The sequence below is a fragment of the Eurosta solidaginis genome, chromosome 5, assembly GCF_040869045.1.
Source record: "Eurosta solidaginis isolate ZX-2024a chromosome 5, ASM4086904v1, whole genome shotgun sequence".
NCBI classification, from domain to species: Eukaryota; Metazoa; Arthropoda; class Insecta; order Diptera; family Tephritidae; genus Eurosta; species Eurosta solidaginis.
In genome coordinates, this window is record NC_090323.1 from 70,200,833 (window position 1) to 70,219,899 (window position 19,067).

Consider the following 19,067-nt stretch of genomic DNA (forward strand, 5'->3'; position numbering starts at 1 on the left):
CCACTTACATTCAATGTTTCCGATGACGGAAGTGCAAAAATGAATTTTAAAATGTTAAATAGAATTGAAGGGCTTACCTTTGGTGGCTTGGCTGCTGGCGGTTTCTTTGACGTTCGCAAAAGAAGTGAAAGAGGTAAAAAACCTTTTGTTCGCGGTCACCGCCGAATCCTAGGCTTAACTATTATCCGGCGGGGTAAACGGTTATCGGTATAAACCGATATGTATAAATGAAAGATGTGAGGTAAAAGGACAACGAAAAGAAAAAGTTAAGTAATACGAGGGTGCACCGCCATATTTAGGCTTGTGGCCTAAACATGCCGGCCCCCTTGCGGCGAGCAACTTCGAAACGATCGTAACGCCCCAACAACCAAGTCCCCAAGGGCTCGCGAGAACGATTCTCAACTTAAAATTAACGAATCTCAACTTAAATTTAGGCCATGCTGTAACTGCATATGGCAGATAAATAGTGTGACCAGGGTACATAATTCGCCGACGCCAGACGCTTCTCCGTGGGATTCCTGTGAATAAAGAGATGTTAGTCGAAATAGACATGGGTTGATTTTAGTGCACTTTACTTATTGAATGGACATATACCCGATTATTGCTGGTGGGCTCCAGACACTACCAACCCGAATATGGTGGCTTGAGTCAGCAGCCCGCCGACGTTCGACGGTGGTGTGCCGCTAACCATTAGGCTGGCGTAGACGCCGGCACCTAGTGTGAGCCGGACAGGTGTAGACCGGTGGAAAGATGGATCCGCCAGCTTCATAAATTGGAATGGCGTGGCTACCGATGGATCCAGAGTTGCTGTCGGACTAAGCCGTGAATATCGCGACACCACTGTGGCCTGGGTCGTCACTGCTCCCGTTACCCCGTATTTCCCTCGCAGAACAAGCGTGCACTTCACGTGATAGGACGTGCCCGTTCGCTCTAACCCGAGGTCCTTCGCGAGATTCGCATCGATGATTGAATTGGGAGCGCACGGATCGATAAGGGCGCGTACTGCGTGGAGCTTCCCTCCTGCTGCTATCCGGACGACCGCCGTTGGAGCTATGGCTACGAATGCGCGTGTAATTGTCGTTGCTAGAGGAGTCTCCCGGAGGCGTCCCGTTCTGAAGCCGGCTGGCGTTGTTGGTTGGCGCGCGAGCGTTGTTGGTTGGCGCGCGAGCGTAGTTACTTGGGCACGAGCATTAAACGGGGCCGCCCTGCCAATTGAGCGGCGTGACGAGCGGGACGGACGCGGTTCCGCGTCGCCACGGCGCCGCCCGGCAGAGCGGTGCGATGGGGGGAAAGGACGTGTCTCCCCGCCATCCCCGCGTTGTAAGTTTGAAGGCCTTTCATGCCGTAGGAGCGGTCGGAAACGTTGTGGTCCTGAACCGCCCGGTGGTGTCGTGGCTAGCATTGAAGTAGGATCTTCCCGTCGTTCGACCTCTTCCTCGGCGACGTCCGCTTCCCACCACAGGGTTTGTTCCGTGACGTGGATGGATAGGGCTCCGTCGGAGCTCTCTTCGCCATCGCTCTCGTGGGACGGTGGTGGAACGTCGTCGAGGTGTGTTGACGTGTGGTGCTGCTCGTTGCACCGATGACAGCGATCTTCGCTGGGACATGTCTTCCGTTGGTGGAATGGCGATAAGCAATTTGTGCAATATCGCAAATCTATGATCGTCTTTAGTCGATCCATGTTCGTCATGCCTCGGTAAATCGGGCAGAGCCTTATGCTGTGCGACTTTTGACATAGCCGGCAGGGGGCGCTGAATGTGTTGCCGCGTGCCTCCGTCTTGGCGCGTTTGTGGGACAATCCAGTCATTCTGGAATATCAAATTGTTAGTAGAACATTCGTAGATGCCCTTATATTGGGTGGCTTATGAGCGGAGACAAGGAGCTTAAGAGGCTGAGCTTGTGGTTGGCGTACTCGGGATGCATAATATGATTAAGTCAGTCTGCCGTCATAACGACGTGTAGTGATTGAAACCACTGTTAGGTTGGGGTAAAATTGCATTGAGATACGCGTAAAGGTTATCTTTAATGTTGAAAATATTTTCATCAGAATGAAAGTTCTGATGTTGAAACAATCAAGGAGTGAAATTAAGAATTATTAAATATAGACTTCGGACAAACTATATTTTTTGGTGTTTGCCTAATACAGGCAATATGCGGTAATATACGCTACATTTGTGTAGCAGATGGTATCACGAGTTACCCGTGTATTTTCACGGCTCCTTGTAATTGCCCTTAAAAAATTTGGTCACAAAACTCACCCACGCCGATACAAATGTGGCTGTGAATATAACCTATGAATCCCTGTAAAATGACTAGTCAAATGACGTCTTGCATATAAATGTGCGACAAATGTAAAGAGGCCTTTACTCGCTGTCTGGGAACACTCTTTGTGTTGATTTGGGCCATGTTGTGTGAGAATCACTAATTGTTGTGTGTTTGTTGATTCCAACACAACCCTGGCGGGAATAGCCTACACTAACGAGTGTGGTAATTTGTAGAGCTGTCAGCTGTTCCCTCTTCCAATCGTTGGAATGAGACCGCTGTGCGGTGCTGCCCATTGCAATGTATTGATACATAATGGTCATGTCATGAGAGTATTTAGGGACAGCTTGCGTCTGAGTCCTGACGCGACATTAAATTTAAAGTCTGTTCTAAAAAGTTTAATTTCTCCCTTGTTTGTAACATCGAAAGCACAGATGACACTACTTTATTCCTGCTGGGATTTCAAGCAAAAAAGGGGTCTTGCATATAAATGTGCGACAAATGTAAAACCAGGGGCCGGCATGTCAGGAAAACTATCGAAATACAACCTGGCGCGTGTGTTTTCAGTGAAACCAGGCTGTATCGTCAGGGTTTTCGTTAGTTGATTTTTTTGTTCGGTTATTAACACTCGAATTTGTTGGATCCCGCGGATCCGAGTTGTAATACTCTTTGGATCGCGCGCAATGTGCTTACTGCGTAAGAACCGAAAAAAGCAACTGTCATCGGGTGGCAACCTGATTTCGTTCATTCAAAATGACATTCATTCATGGAAATGAGTATAGATACATTTTGAATGAATTTTTACTATGAAGAAAAACTTGTAATGGGTAAGTATAAGTATGCCAGTATCATTCCCTTTTTTATGATTTTATAAATTTACTAATCTTTTATTCTTTTATTTCATTTCAGGTACTCTTTTTATTTCATTGCAGGTACACTGAAAGGGTGTCCAAATCATTGTCAATGGGGAATTGCACAAAGGTGGATGTCATCAATAAAGGTGATGGAAGAAGGTGATGGACTGTAGATTGTATAAGGAGTTATGAAATATAAATCCATAGGTCGCTGGTTCATATCCGGCTCGAAGGACCAAATGTTACGGCGGCAAGACCAAGATAGGGCGCGCTCGTAATAATGGTGGGGAGAGAAGAAAAAGAAAATACACAAACGAATTCGTTATAAAAAGTGAACAATAATATTTATTAAAATAAATGGAAATGCAAATGCAACGTTAGTCCACTTAATCACAATAAATGGAATTGGTTAGACAATAAAATTAAAGTAAAGGCAAATGCAAGATAATCCACTTACATTCAATGTTTCCGATGACGGAAGTGCAAAAATGAATTTTAAAATGTTAAATAGAATTGAAGGGCTTACCTTTGGTGGCTTGGCTGCTGGCGGTTTCTTAGACGTTCGCAAAAGAAGTGAAAGAGGTAAAAAACCTTTTGTTCGCGGTCACCGCCGAATCCTAGGCTTAACTATTATCCGGCGGGGTAAACGGTTATCGGTATAAACCGATATGTATAAATGAAAGATGTGAGGTAAAAGGACAACGAAAAGAAAAAGTTAAGTAATACGAGGGTGCACCGCCATATTTAGGCTTGTGGCCTAAACACACCGTATGCCCTGGGTTCACACCCCGGGCAAAGCAAAGTTTTAGAAATAAGGTTTTTCAATTAGAAGAAAATTTTTCTAAGCGGGGTCGCCCCTCGGCAAGCGCCCCTGCAAGCGCTCGGGGTGTATTTCTGCCATGAAAAGCTCTCAGTGAAAACTCATCTGCCTTGCAGATGCCGTTCGGAGTCGGAAGAGATGCTCGGCCTTAGATCTCTTCGGAGGTTATCGCGCCATACATTTTATTTTTTAATATAAATTTATGACTCGAAGCAGAATCCAGTTGTCTGAAGATGTGCTCAGAGTACGCTATGTGTGGCAAAATCAGTTGTATAGCTAGCTTTTTTCTCGTCTCTATGGGTTAACACAAAGCTGAAACTCTTAAACGACGTAGATAGGAATAAAGATTACTTAGAATTTTATTTACGTGATCAACACAAGTCAACTTGGACTTTATCACAAAACCAAGTTTCTTATATTATCAGTGAACGAAATAGCACTATCCCCAAAAAAGGGATTCAAAATATCCTCAACATGTACAACGCTAATATTTAGGAGTACCACATATGACTTTTCAGCATTTAAGCAAATACAGGTTTCACAAGCCCATTTCGAGATTGAACACAACTCACTGCTTATTTTAAAACATAAATCTTCAACAAGACCGATACGGCTAGACGTGTATGACTGAATATCATCAGCAGATGCTCACACACTAAGAACACAACATTGACAAAAAGACTAAACAGAGAAGGACCACAGACAGAACCTTGCAGCACACCAGAAGGAACAATACGAGATCTGGACGCAATGTTTTTGCAAACTATCTCCAGTTAACTGGCCTCCACAGATTTATTAGCAAATCCGAAGTAGCATTCAAGTTTTTGCCAAGGGAGATTATGCTGCACTGAGTCATAGGAAGATGAATCAAATATACTCAAAATAGTTACACACATCACTTTTATCAAAACTAGTTCTTATAATGTCAAGTATTTTAAGCATTGCAGTAGATCAGCTGTGCTTGGGTCTGAATTCAGATTGCAGAGAACAACCTGTTTCTCCTTAACATCAGCTGAAATTCGACCCGTCATCAAAGACTGGCACACTTTAACAAAAGCAGCTACAATCCTGATTGGCCCATAACGCTGGTTTACAGCCAAAATGCACCAGAGACGCCATTATGATATTCCTATGTAAAATCACCCCCTGATTCCGAAAATCAAGGTTATTTTTAATTCTATGGTTACGCTTTTGAGATATTTTTATTGCCCTAGTACGGGATTACTCAATCCGTTATTGAGATAGATATGATTAAGCGGCCCCAATTTTTATTTTATTTTTTTTTTTTGAAAAAAAAAAAACGGCAATTCGTAAGTATCTCAAAAACGTTACCATAGCATTAAAAATAACCTTGATCAGGGGGTGATAGGAATTTCATAATGGCGTCCCTGGTACAGAAAAAAATTGGAATTTGTGATTCAGTGTAATTGCAAGATTCAACGCGACAGGAATAATTGAGCTCTTTTCCACTCCACAACGAAACAAGAAGTTGGAAGCAATGATTAAAAACGTGTGTGAGAGATCCTAGAATGAACGACAGGTCTAGTTTCACAAACTTTAGGGAGATCCCGTCCTCTTTAATAGCGTTAAATTTGATGCCCATAATTGCGCTTCCCAAGGCAGCCGGTTCTATGTACCCGAGCGACTTCGGATTTTTCCCGATCAAGGGCTGCCATTCCAAGGTAGCCCCTTTTAATTCGTTGCATCCTTCCACAAATTGCAGATGCTTGCAGTGAGACTGCACCATATTCGCCTGCTCCGGGAAGGTATCGAACCCATCCGGGTCAGTACCTGATACCGGTTCAAAGAAATATTTTTGCTGCGACTGTCGGAGAAGAAGCTCTTTAGGACGCTGACACGTTTGCCAGTGTGTCACGTGTAAGGGACGGTTACATCACACGGGGTGTTCTGGGATAGATTCCAAAATCCGTTGACCCCGTACTTTTTACAAATCTTTTCTGGCATTTTCTTGTTAACGCCCAAGGGCGTCCCATAGTCTTCGCCCTATCGGCGTTCTGCACGATAAACGGGAACGCCTCCACACACCCCCAAGGTGGGCGCTCGAGCGATCCACCGAATTTATCACTGAAAAACGCACTTTCATCAACTTCAAAAAAGAAAACTGGGAAGACTACAAAGCATATACAGACAATCGATTTGCTGCACTCCCAGTCCCGCCTGATCCCCGTCATGGGGAGCGTGCTTTCCGTCATTGAATCCTTGTCGGCTCGTTTTATACTCGCTGGAAGAATTCTGAAAATTCGGCCATATTTTCCTGCGGAAGCCGCAGCTCTAGCGAGAGGACGTGACCTTATAAAATAGCACAACTCTCACGATCCCTAAATAAGGGACATAGACCAACGCATCAGACACCTTGTGGATAAACAAGCGGGCGAAATGGGAGAAGTACCTAAAGAATTGTAACCTCTCTGTCGGTGTGGGTAAGCTGTGATCTACCGTAAAGTACCTATCGAACCCAACTAAGCAGAAATGCCAAAATACCCGTCGCCTTTTGGCACTAAATTTCTGTCGGATGCGAAAAAATGTGCGAGCGCATTCTGCCGACAATATGTAACGCATGCGAAGCACTGCTACAACAACAAAAACAGCATGCCCATTAGACTGAGTCGATTTATTAACCGATATCGCGCAATCGATTCTTCGATAGGATTTGGGGTCAGGAAGAAAAGTTCCACCACGCATACCCAAAAAAAAAAATTTTCGAGCCTGCGAAATTTCGTTGATTTTTATGCAATTTTTTTCATTTTCAAGGCCCCAAATCATTTTTTATGTATTTTTTTCATGCCAATTGTCAAATGCAAAATTGGGTAAAGCAGTTTTTAAAAAAAAAAAAATGTCTTTTATGGAGATTTAGAAGAATTTTGGTCGAAAGTCGACTTTTTTCGCAAGCTCGGAAATTCTGTTTTTGGGTATGCGTAGTGAAACTTTTTTTCCTGAGCCCAAATCCTATCGAAAAATCGATGGCGCGATATCAGTTAACTTTCGTCCATACAAATCCACCCAACCCAATGCCCATAAATGATATAAAGATCTCAAATTCTGACACTGCCTTAAATTCGTTTTTTTTTTTCTCAGAAAAAAACGACTACGATTGTTCAGACTTATATTTCAGAGGTATATGTTTGCATTACACTCACTTGACCTCATAAAATAACCCTTGAAGATATCTGGGTAAATTTGGCAGACCTTTTGACACTTTCCATGTATTTTTAGATTCCCCAAGTATAAAGTAGATCTTTTGATACAAGCTTCTAAAAGCAATAATTTACTAAGATTAAACTATGTTATATAACTACATATGTATTATATTGCAAATTTTATTAAGTTTTTAGTTTTCCATCCTAGTTAATTTTTTTAGGAAAAGCCCACATACAATTTGAATACCTGAACCTAATTGCTTGGTTAACAACTTCTGGATACGAGATTCGAATCGCGCTTCTGAATCCGTTTCTGATACGAGAAATACTGCATATAACTAAAGCTCTTAAAATTTTTAATTACATTTAGTTTTCCATTTCAGCAAAAGAAGAAAAGTGCAAATTTTTTGGTGGGATTGTTCATGTAGACACTACTACACATATTTTCAGGTGTGTTACTTTTTGCATATTCATAACTATGTTTCAAAACTTTATACGCTTTATAAGCACAGCTGCAGCTCTCATCGCTACAAATACATTAGCTTGTAGTTCCCTCACCACACCAATACCAGCAAACTCACATACCCACAGGCAAAATCATCCTTAATTTGAGTTATGCAACTTGTTTTGCTATTTGTTGTCATTACAAGTTGATGACTTTGCTATAACTCTGAAATGCACCAGATCTGCATTGTAGTCCAAGTTTGCTACATTTTAAAGCCAACAAAAGCACTTATTGACACACATGCGTAATCATTTACATATTTACTAGAGGTTTACGCCGACCACTTTATCGGCGGCAGCGGCGTAGATTCCATTATGTACCGTAAACCTCTGAATGGCTGAACTTCAGAGTATTACATTGTCAACAACTAATAGCAACATACTGCTGACGTCAATGGTATGTTTGACGATCTGGAACATCTGCGGATGAGCATCTGGGAGGCTTGTTATACGAAAATTTTAAAAAATAATATTTGGAAAAGTTTTGTTTATATTTATTTAAGAAAAAAGGACGTTTCGGCCATTTCGGAAAGATCCAGGGTTTTGCCTCAAAAATATTAAAAATGGTGACACTTTTGTAGCGTAGTTTCACCGAAGGAGGTGTTCTGGGCTAACTCTAATACTCGTCGTCGACACGATTTCTTTAAATCATTTGTGGCCCGATGCTGGTTATGCACCAAAGCGACTTAAGGTTACTACCAATTATCTACTAATAGTCATGACTCTCGTGGCATAGTTTGAACGATTAGCATCAATGCTTGTTTATTGTTGATCGCGCCAAAGGGCGCCTTCAATTTTTTTAACTGTTTCTTAGAGCTACAATTCCCGACGTGCGAACAGTAGCAATCCGGACCACCCGTCGCTACCACGCATCCTAATACCGTATGCCAGCACAGGTGCAATAGGATTGCGACTTTGAACTCATACCTTCGTCGACGTCACTTTCCTAGAAGTTCTAGGTGTAGCTACGAAGACTTTCTGATGGATGTTTTCTCGCGCTATGCTGCCGAAATACACTAAAGAAACACTTGGAAACATTAGGGAGTAACCATTCGGCCTAGGGTGCCACCCTCGAAATCATAAGCAGTCTAAGTGGATATCATTGCGTACCTCATGGGTGAAATTGTATAATACCTGGCGCATCTACATAATTTAAACTGTACAAGGACTGTGGATAAAAGTTTTAAAATGTAGACCAAAATTTGCAGACCTTTGTGTTACAAACATTAACTTCAATAGTCTTCGTTTCCGGCTTTATGTTATAAGAGCTCCTAATGGATGACCGCTTTCAGTTTTCAGACTAGTTCGACTATCCTCTACGGTGGGGTAGTAGAACACCCGGCCATTTGTTCGACTGTCTTGGCAAAGCTTTTGCTTTGAATGCTCTTGCGAAGGACAAAGCCTAACCTGGTTAAAATATGTGCCTACGTATTCACATTTGTATCAGGAGCCGTAACATGAAGGTGATATTTAAACACGGTTGATAGGCTATATCCAATGTGATTCACCTCAAGGGACTAGTTGGGGATAGGGCCGCAAGCTTAGGAAATGTTAAATCGGGATTCTTGGGTGTAGAAGGATGAAGTGCGGAAATCAAAAACTTTTCAGACCTTTCAAACCCCGGGAGCCTACTAAAGGATTTTGTATCACTGATTTCTCTTATTCTTTCAGCCAATCGGGACATAGAATTTTTGAAAAAATCGGCACCTTTTTCGGGTAACTTGCTTTTTTAACAACATGAGGACAATTTCAAAACATGTTCGACTTGGGTCATTTTATTTAAACCAATTGTTCTTTATAAAATTTTTGGAAAAAAAAAAAATGCGAAATATGTGAACATTTAAATTTATTATATAACTTTCCTTTTAGTGTTTTGTTTTAATAACTTGATGAATTCAGTGATGCAAAATCCGTGTTAAGCTGACATTGAAAGCGCCTGTTTGCTCAATTAACTTTTGAACGGTTATAAAGTGTTAAATTTCGCAATTGGATTTTTGTAACTGGCAGTGATTCGCATACCTTGATACCCCTCTCGATCGTGTGGGACCAATTTTCGAAATCAACAATAAATGGCCTGGACAGTCTTAGAAGAGTAGTAAATATAGGAACGCACCGAACGCCGCCACCGCCGCGCCGATATTTTTGACATTCGACGGCGGCGTGCTGTAAACGACAAAAATCGGCGACGTAAATCTTTAATATTTACGTAGTAAAGTACATACCTATTAAAGTACAACTGCCTAATGGTAATATAAAATTTAACACCTTGGCGATATATAAGTAAATTAGACTGGTATTTCACGTAAGTGATGATATGGTGTAGCAGTGTGCAAATATAAAAAACCTTTAAAAAAGGCCTTGTCCCGTCTCTTTTTAGGTTATAATACTTTTTATACCATAAGTCGAACATACTAATGAAGTATGGTATATAGATTGTTTTAAACAAAAAGCAAAATAGCAATTTAATGAAATTTTGAAAACTGGGCACGGCACCGGCCACATTATGCAGAGACAAATATTAAAGCTTTGCAAGCCGTAAATCAGTAGCTTTTGGTAATAATGCAGAATTGCGGTCCTTGGTATTATGTTTAGATCTCATAGTTGGTTAACGACGACGCTGATTTGTTTGAACCTCCTCGCTTTTTACTTGGCCACAAAAAACCGGAATATCTATATGAAAACCTTAGGTTTTCCAAAACTACTCGTTCCTCGAATTTAATATTGCCAAAATTCAATTACTTGAGGAGTTTCAGGCTTTTTTTTGTAAACGATGCTAGACTATGGAACTCCATTCCACTGTCTTTAAGGAATTCGCTATGCGATAAAAATTTTAAGAACATCATATTTAAATATTTTATCTATAAAACAGCATAAGACGGTGGTTATAAATATTCTTCAAAGGTTTTCTAAGGTCCACGTTGTAAGTACTTTTTAAATACATATTTGTAATATGAAAACAGATATGTTTATTCATAACAATAAGACGATTTTGGTCATTCCTGCCGCAATTTAGAAAGTATAAACGTGAAATTCGGTGATATATATTCTCATAAATCATGGAAGATATCCTGAAAAAATCACTTTGATCGGAGCTATATATAGTTATATCCCATACAACCGATCGTTCAGATAGAAAGATTTTTGGACATTTCTCCCTTAATTTAGAAATTATAAACGTGAAACTAGGTGATATATATTTTAATATATCATAAAAGATTTTCTGAAAAAATCACTTTGATCGGAGCTATATCTAATATATATCCCAAACAACCGATCGTCCAGATAGAAAGATTTTTAGCTCTTTCTCCCTTAATTTCCAATATAAAAACTTTAAACTTGGTGATATTTATTCTAATATATCATAGAAGATTTCATGAAAAAATCGTTTTGATCGGAGCTATATATAATATATCCCATACAACCGATCGTTCAGATAAAGGGGTTTTTTTCCATTTTTTATTTTATATTTATCTTAAAACTCGTTTAGGTATGTACATCTGTTCACTATATATTTCTTATCTTATACATCGGATTATTTGGAAATTACGAACGGGATAAGATTATTGTTCAGCCCCATTCATGAAAGGTATGAAGTCTTCGGCACAGCCGAAGACAGTCCCGTCCTTACTTGTTTATCTTATTTTAAAACCTACCCTTCAAAAAACGCGAGTACTCCATAAGTAGTGTAAGGAATACTCCTTTAGGAGTATAGGAGTGTTCTAAAACTAATCTGTGTTCATACAAAAAATGTGCTCCAATTAACATTGCGATGTCCTAGGAGAGGAGTAGGTGATCCCACTCTCGCTTTGTTTGTGAGTATTCCATAGAGTACATACGTGAGAGTACTTTCCAAAGTAGTTTCAATGTAGTACACCATGGATCACCCACAGAGGATCATATGCCAAAGTACTAAAGAGGAATTATGTCGGAAGGAATTATCGGAGAGAATTTAATTTAAAATGAAAGTAAATAAAGAGGGGCAATACAAATTTTATATTTTATGCTACGAATATTCCGATGTTATTTAGCATTTGCGTGAATAAAGAAACTAATATTTTTCTATACTATAGTATATATACATAAAACCAGTGCGCGGTTGCATTTTATCAGAGTTGCCATAGTAAAATTTTATTATCAGTTATTTGTATGCAATATTTTCTTATGGCAACTCTGTTCGATCGTCATCGTGTCGTGATCTCGGTCGTTAAAAAACGAGCAATGATCGGCTGGTGGTGGTCTGCAAACGCATTGCAAAGGAGTATTGTTAGAGTACTCCAACATGAAGAAAATGGAACACGTAATCCAACAATTTTTGCAGGGTAGATATACCATACTAAACTAAACTAAACTATACTATACTATACTGTACTATATTAGACTATACTTATTATATATTTAAGTCTGCTACTTGTATTGTGCAATAAAAGACTAAGTCTTAATGCGCTAATGTATCTTAAATAATTAATGAATTGAAATTGAAATACATTTTACGATATCCCCACTTATTTTATCCCAGTAGACTGCTGATTGCATTTAGGTATTATCTAATAATACTAAAAGTTAGAAAATGATAAGGTAGGACCTAGGTACTAGTCATTACACTCCTCATCAATCTAGGGCGTTGATCAGACAATTAAATAAGCGTTGGGCGCGTGAAATTTCTAAAAATGTGCGGCGTAGCATAACCTGATTAAGGTTCAGTTGGTCTTACTTATGGGTATCAATAGAAATATGACGCGTCCAACGCTTTTATTTAATTGTCTGATCAACGCCATATATTGATGAGAAGTGAGATGACTAGGACCTAGGACCTAGCTAATTATTTTCTAGCTTTTAGAATTATTATTGCTTAATGTAAGTATTGTTTTCAATAAAACCGTTTAAATTAAATTTTTTTTTAAATTATTTTATTTTTTATTCATTGCAAATACATTTGCGTCATATTAAAATACGCATTATAAAATATAGGGGAGATTTCCATTTGTTTTCTGCCAACCGGCGAACTACGAGTTTTTTAATTTGAGTTAAGAGTGTTTTAGTTTGAAAGTTGGTCCTAAGAATATTGTTTTTCTTTCTAAGGATAAACTGAAGGCAGGAAAAATTCTAAGTTTGTAATCTGATTTCTACTACACGTGAGTCACAATGTCATTTTCCTCTTCATTTTCGCAACAATAACGCAAGTTTTTCGAACAATGTTCCACAGTATATCCGCAAATCAATTCACAATGACAAGGACTTCTTGGGTTCGTTGTTACAATCCGTTCGAGTATAAACATCATATGAGCTGTAAAGTATTGAGATCAATATGAAATTATTTACAAAAACAAAAAACGCTTCTAGACAAAAATTCTTTAAAATTTGCACTGAATGTCGGAAATAAATGGCTGGTCTTTGTGCTATGTCTACACTGTATATTTTGAACCAAGACAATGCTTCAGAAATGAAAAAGGGTTATTGTTCGTAAATAAACTTCGATTAAAAAATTTGACGATTTCCAAAACTAATTGTAGGACAAGAAGAAACCAGTGAACTTCTTATATCAATTGACAATAAATTTGATGCGGAGCTCTCGATATGCCTTTACCTTTATAGTTCAGAAAGATTGCAGATTCGTGGGCTATCGAAGAGCACCAAGCGAGCATTGAAGTTCTGAATGAAAATTAGGAGAATTTTGCGAGCTCGAGAAGTAATTCTGAAAAACTATAACTGCTTACACGCGTCCCAAAGTCGTGGGGTTCAGTGAAAGTAGCTATCAAATTTAGGGGTATTCAAGGAGTTGATAAGCGCAATACAAAGCTTCATAGCTTCAAAACTTCCGCAACCCACTTGTCAACCTCACCTAGGCGAGGAAAATCCTGTTACAAATATGAATATATCATACACGCATTTCGCAGGCGAGGCTCTGGCGACTCCAAGTTCCTCATGGAACTAGGGGGGAGGAGGGCGGGCTGGCCTAGAAGGTTTATTGTGGTCATATAAGTTTAACTCTGGTAACCTTGCCGTGCGCGGACGTGTTTTTGATCGCTCTTCGAATTGTTATTCTTTTTACTTTGTAAACAAGTTTTATCTTTTATAAATATTTATTCATATAATAGAAAACAGTTTATAAGTTTAATTTCGTATTAAATCTTTACACAGTGCAATATACATAGTGGCTTTTTGTGCAATTTAAACATTCAGCCTGTGTGTTCATATATCATAGATTTTCACAAAAAATTGTGATAACTGCATACCTTTTTGTTGGTAGCTGCTATTAGCAAGTCATTGTGTGCCCTTTTTGCTTTGTGTTGTGTTCGCTGCTAGCTATACGCTTTCTTGCGATTTGCATCCAGTGCTCCAAAATAACTCTTGCCCATAATTTTTGAACAGCTGTTCAATTTATTTTATACTATAGTTTCTTTTGCCTATTTTTCTTTTGGGTTTGTTTAACTTTGCAATTATGTTGGATTGCTGTGTCAAGAAGTGCACCAATCAAAAGAAAATTTCCCGTGGTGATACTTATGTTTGTTGTTGGCTCTGTGATAATATGGCTCATGTTATCTGTGCCGGTTTCTCTTACATAGGTGGTCGGGGGGTTGACCTAATATCCAGCAAAATTGGACTGAACTGGACATGTCATGATTGTCGTTCCGTAGAAAATGACATGCGAGCTTTTATGAGGCAAACTCAGAAAGAGTTCAACAACATTTTTATTGGGTTTCGTGACCTTAACGAAAGATTCAAAACGATGGAGGCTCACTTTAAAAAATTGAAAGTGATATCTGAATCCCCAAAACGAAAGAAATGTATGCCCAACAATTACTTCAATTTGTCTTCGAGTCAGGGGCAAAGCTGTCCTCCTACGAATGTCCCTTCAACCGCGTTGACTAATACGAACAGGCTAACCAAAGACGTTATGAACAATGCAGCTCAGGAATCTCCACAAGAATCTCCACAAGGTTGTGTCGAGACTTCCAGTGAGACGATCTCTGGCAAATTAAACGATGCACGAACTAATAGTGGTACCTTTGCGGCTGTTTGTTCTACGTCACCAATGTTGATTTCGCTGGACTCCCCAATTCATCCTACACCTCCACCGGTATCTTTAGCTCCAACAATAACAGTTACCGATACTGGGGTTGTTGCTAGCGATACAAGTGTACCTGAAAAAAATAGTACGGGCTCGATAACCAACGCTATAATGGCCGCACCTTCCAAGCTCTCTGGTGCGTTATCCGCTACTCCTTTGCAGGTGACTGCCGTGCCACCTCGTAGGGCTGTATTTGTGTCCCGATTACACGCCTCGCTTACCGTAAATGACATTGCTCATTACGTTTGCTCTAAACTTGGTGTTGCACCCACTAGTAACATCAATGTGTATAAATTTAAATTTAAATATGAGAGAGACATCTCCTCATTCAAAATATCCCTTTCAGATGAATATTTCGATAAGGTACTTGATTCCTCTTTTTGGCCCAAGCATACTGTGGTTCACTTGTTCACGAGAAAGGCGAGGGCCGAACCTGTTTTATTACAGCCAAAAAACGGTATGACGAACACAGTAATAACAACACAACGGTAATTGCTGATCTGTCCCGTCTTCTCATTAATTATCAAAATGTTCGTGGTTTACGATCAAAACTTGTTCCATTCTTCCTTAATTCTTTCAACTTTTCTGCACAAGTTGTAGCTTTTACGGAGACCTGGCTAAAGCCTGATAATTACAATTCTGAGGTTTTTTCAAATAAATATGCTGTTTATCGGCGTGATCGCATCTCTAGAGCGGGAGGTGTCCTTATTGCTGTTGAATCTAACCTATCGTCCGAGTTGATTTCGCTGGACAATATCTCTCATATCGAATTAATACCAGTTAGGCTTTCATTCGGTAGCTATAGCGTAATTGTTTGCTGTTCGTATATACCACCTCGTTCGGATATGGATGTTTATGCTAGTCATAGCTCGGCCATCTGTGATTTGCATTCGCAGTTGGGAGATAACGATTGACTTGTTGTTGTTGGTGACTTTAACTTACCAACAGTTAGTTGGGTTAATATAAGTGATTCAAACTTTTTAACTCCCACTGCTCAACATGAGTTTCTCAATTACTTGTTAGACTCATCTCTTTTACAGATTAACAATGTTCCAAATAGTGGAAATAAAATGCTGGATTTAGTATTGGTGGATGGCTCGGTGGGTATTGCCCTTACGCAAATACCACCTTTATCCCTTCCAGAAGATCCTCTTCACCCTACGCTAGAGATATCACTTGATATCAGCCTACCCCGTAGGATTCAAGTACAGTCTCGTCCCCGATCTAGATGCTTCTACAAAACGAATTTCATTATGCTCAATGATCTGTTGGCTTCCCATGATTGGTCGGATCTCTATGCTTGCACTGATGTCGATTCGGCTATCTCTATATTTTACAGTACGCTTGATAGCTTCTTTGATACCTGCATTCCTACTCGCTATACCCTATGTTCGAATAAGCCCCCTTGGTTTTCAAGGCAACTTATCAGACTTAATAACATCAAATCTAGGCTTTATAAGAGGTTCAAGAAATCTGGAGCATCTGCAGACCTCTCTAAATATCTAATAGCTCGTTCTAAATTTCATCGTCTTAATCAGCTTTGTTATAAAAATTACTTGAGTTGTTGTAAAGCCCAATTTTTTAGAAATCCAAAAAAGTTTTACAGTTTCGTAAATTCAAAGCGGAAAACTTCTGGGTATCCTTCCTCATTAACCTTTGGAGGTAAAAAAGCTTGCACTGATGACGCCGTTGCTGAACTATTTTCTGAGTTCTTTAAGTCCACGTATTCATCCAGTGGTTTTCATTCTGGTCAATATCCCTATCGCTTAGATAGCTCGAATTACATTAGGAATCCTGCTATTGATGGTAATATTGTTCTTCAGAGTCTTCAATCTTTGAAGTCACCTTTTCTCCGGGACCGGACGGTGTTCCTAGTTGCGTGCTTAGGTACTGCGCCGAAAACATGTATGAGCCTATTTTAAAATTATTTGAGCTATCTCTGGGATCTGCGTCATTCCCGGCACTTTGGAAACAGTCTTTTATTATACCCCTGCATAAAAAAGGTAGTAGGTCAAAAGTTGAAAACTACAGGGGTATTGCTAAACTTTCAGTCATTCCTAAAGTCTTTGAACAGATTGTCACCAATCAACTGCAATATCAGAGTTCTAGTCTTTTATCTCCATGCCAGCACGGTTTTATTCGTCAAAGGTCAACCACTACAAATTTGCTTGTATTCACCTCTATAGTTATGGAAGGATTTTTAGCGAACAAGCAAAGGGATGTCATCTACACGGACTTCAGCAAAGCATTTGATACCGTCAACCACGAGTTGCTTATTCATAAGCTTGATTTACTGGGCTTTCCGTTTCACCTATTAATGTGGCTGAAAAGCTATCTTTCTAACCGGACCCAAAAATTCCTGTTCAAGTGCAATCTGTCGGAATCGTTCGGAGTTTCCTCCGGCGTACCCCAGGGAAGTCATCTAGGCCCTTTGCTCTTTGCCCTTTTCATTAATGACTTGCCACAGACAATATTATATTCCCATACTATAATGTATGCGGATGATGTAAAACTTTGCTACACTTACTGTCCTACCGATTTGAGTTCCTTGGATCTTCTTCAGGCCGACTTGGACTCGTTCCAATGTTGGTGCACAACAAATTTATTAGCTTTAAATTGCTCTAAATGTAAGCATATGACATTTCACCGAGTGAAGCCAGCATTGAAATCTTATGTAATAGATGGTACGCCTTTGGAGCGTATATCTATTGCAAATGATCTAGGTGTCCTTTTTGATCCGAAATTGAATTTTAACATGCATATTTCATCTATAGCCAACAAAGCGTTGGGTTTACTTGGATTTGTTAAAAGATGGGCTAAAGAGTTCGATGATGCGTACCTCACTAAGGTTCTTTACACATCGCTGGTTCGTCCAATACTCGAGTATTGCTCATGCGTTTGGTCCCCTGTTTCTCAAAAGCATATAAAGCGTCTTGAGTCAGTTCAAAAGCAATTTTTGATATTTGCATTGCGCGGCCTTAATTGGGACTCAAGTCTCCACCTTCCTCCATACAGAAGTAGACTTCTTCTTATTAACTTACCCACTCTGGAAAATCGGAGAATATTACTGGGGGTATTGTTCATCCATAAGCTCATTATTGGAGAAATTGATTCCGCGGACCTCCTCAGCCGCTTGTTTTTTGCGGTTCCCCCTAGAGTATCCAGACACTACGTTCCTTTCTATTTACCCCTTTGTCGACGAAACTTTGCTAAAAATAATCCTCTTCTTATCTGGTGCGCGCACTACAATGACTTGTATAGCTGCATCAGTCTTGAATGTACTTTTGCCACTATACGTAATGCAATACTTGCCTATCTAATTTAAGAGATGCAAGCTAATTTAATTTGCCGGCATTTTATTCCTTCGATAAAAAACAGGAACTATCTCGCTTAAGGATGGAGGAACATTTATCAACATGTATCATTAAGAAGGAACAAGACAGTACTGTGTTGATTGGAATCTGGTGCATTCCAACAACGTAAAAAACATGCTTTTTCATGAGTCGCTGACCGGAATCGTATGCATTCCGGCAGTATAATCTTATGGGTCAGGCATCGAGCTGATTGGAATCCGGTGCATTCCAACAACACAGGTCATGTTACTTTTTTATGCCTTGTGATGGCGTATCCTCATTACACTACTCTTAGCACTGCCGTATTCCCATGACATGCTGATTGGAATCTTGTTGCATTCCAACAGGAAAATTGGAATCCACTGCATTCCGAAATCATGCTGAGCGGAATCTGATGCATTCCGCCAGTATAAGATTTCGGCATAAGATCTTGTTTCTGCTCATATTTCTTATTATTATTATATTCTGAAATTAAATAGTAATGTTCATTAATCTTTCTTTGTTTGTAATATAACATTGTTGAAAGCTCGATATATCTTAAATTTTATCTTTTGAGTTGTATATTTATATATCTTTTATATTATGCAGTCGACCATAGTTTGTCGTCGACTTTAAATAATAAATAAATAAATAAATAAATAAATAAATAAATAAATAAATATTAATCGTTCCCGAGGTGGGCGGACTAGTACCTTAATGGCGCTTTGTTACCGGAACGTACCGGATCTATATCCGGAAAAGAACCATCAACTGTCGTCTGTGGATGCAGCTAATTCGATTGTTAATTTCTACGGAGATGATGAATATAGTCGTATTATGGCAGGGATAAAAGATTACTTTTCCGTAAAAAAATCTAATGGATCTAGAGAAAAAATTCTAAAAAGGATTATTCTCTGTAATCTTTCTGAACTGTATTAGATGTTCAAAAAATCTCACCCAGAAATAGAGGTAGGCTTATCAAAATTCATACAATTAAGAGCAAGAAACTGTGTCCTTACTGGTGGCAGTGGTACTCATACGGTATTTATTTATGTATTTGTTCAGCCT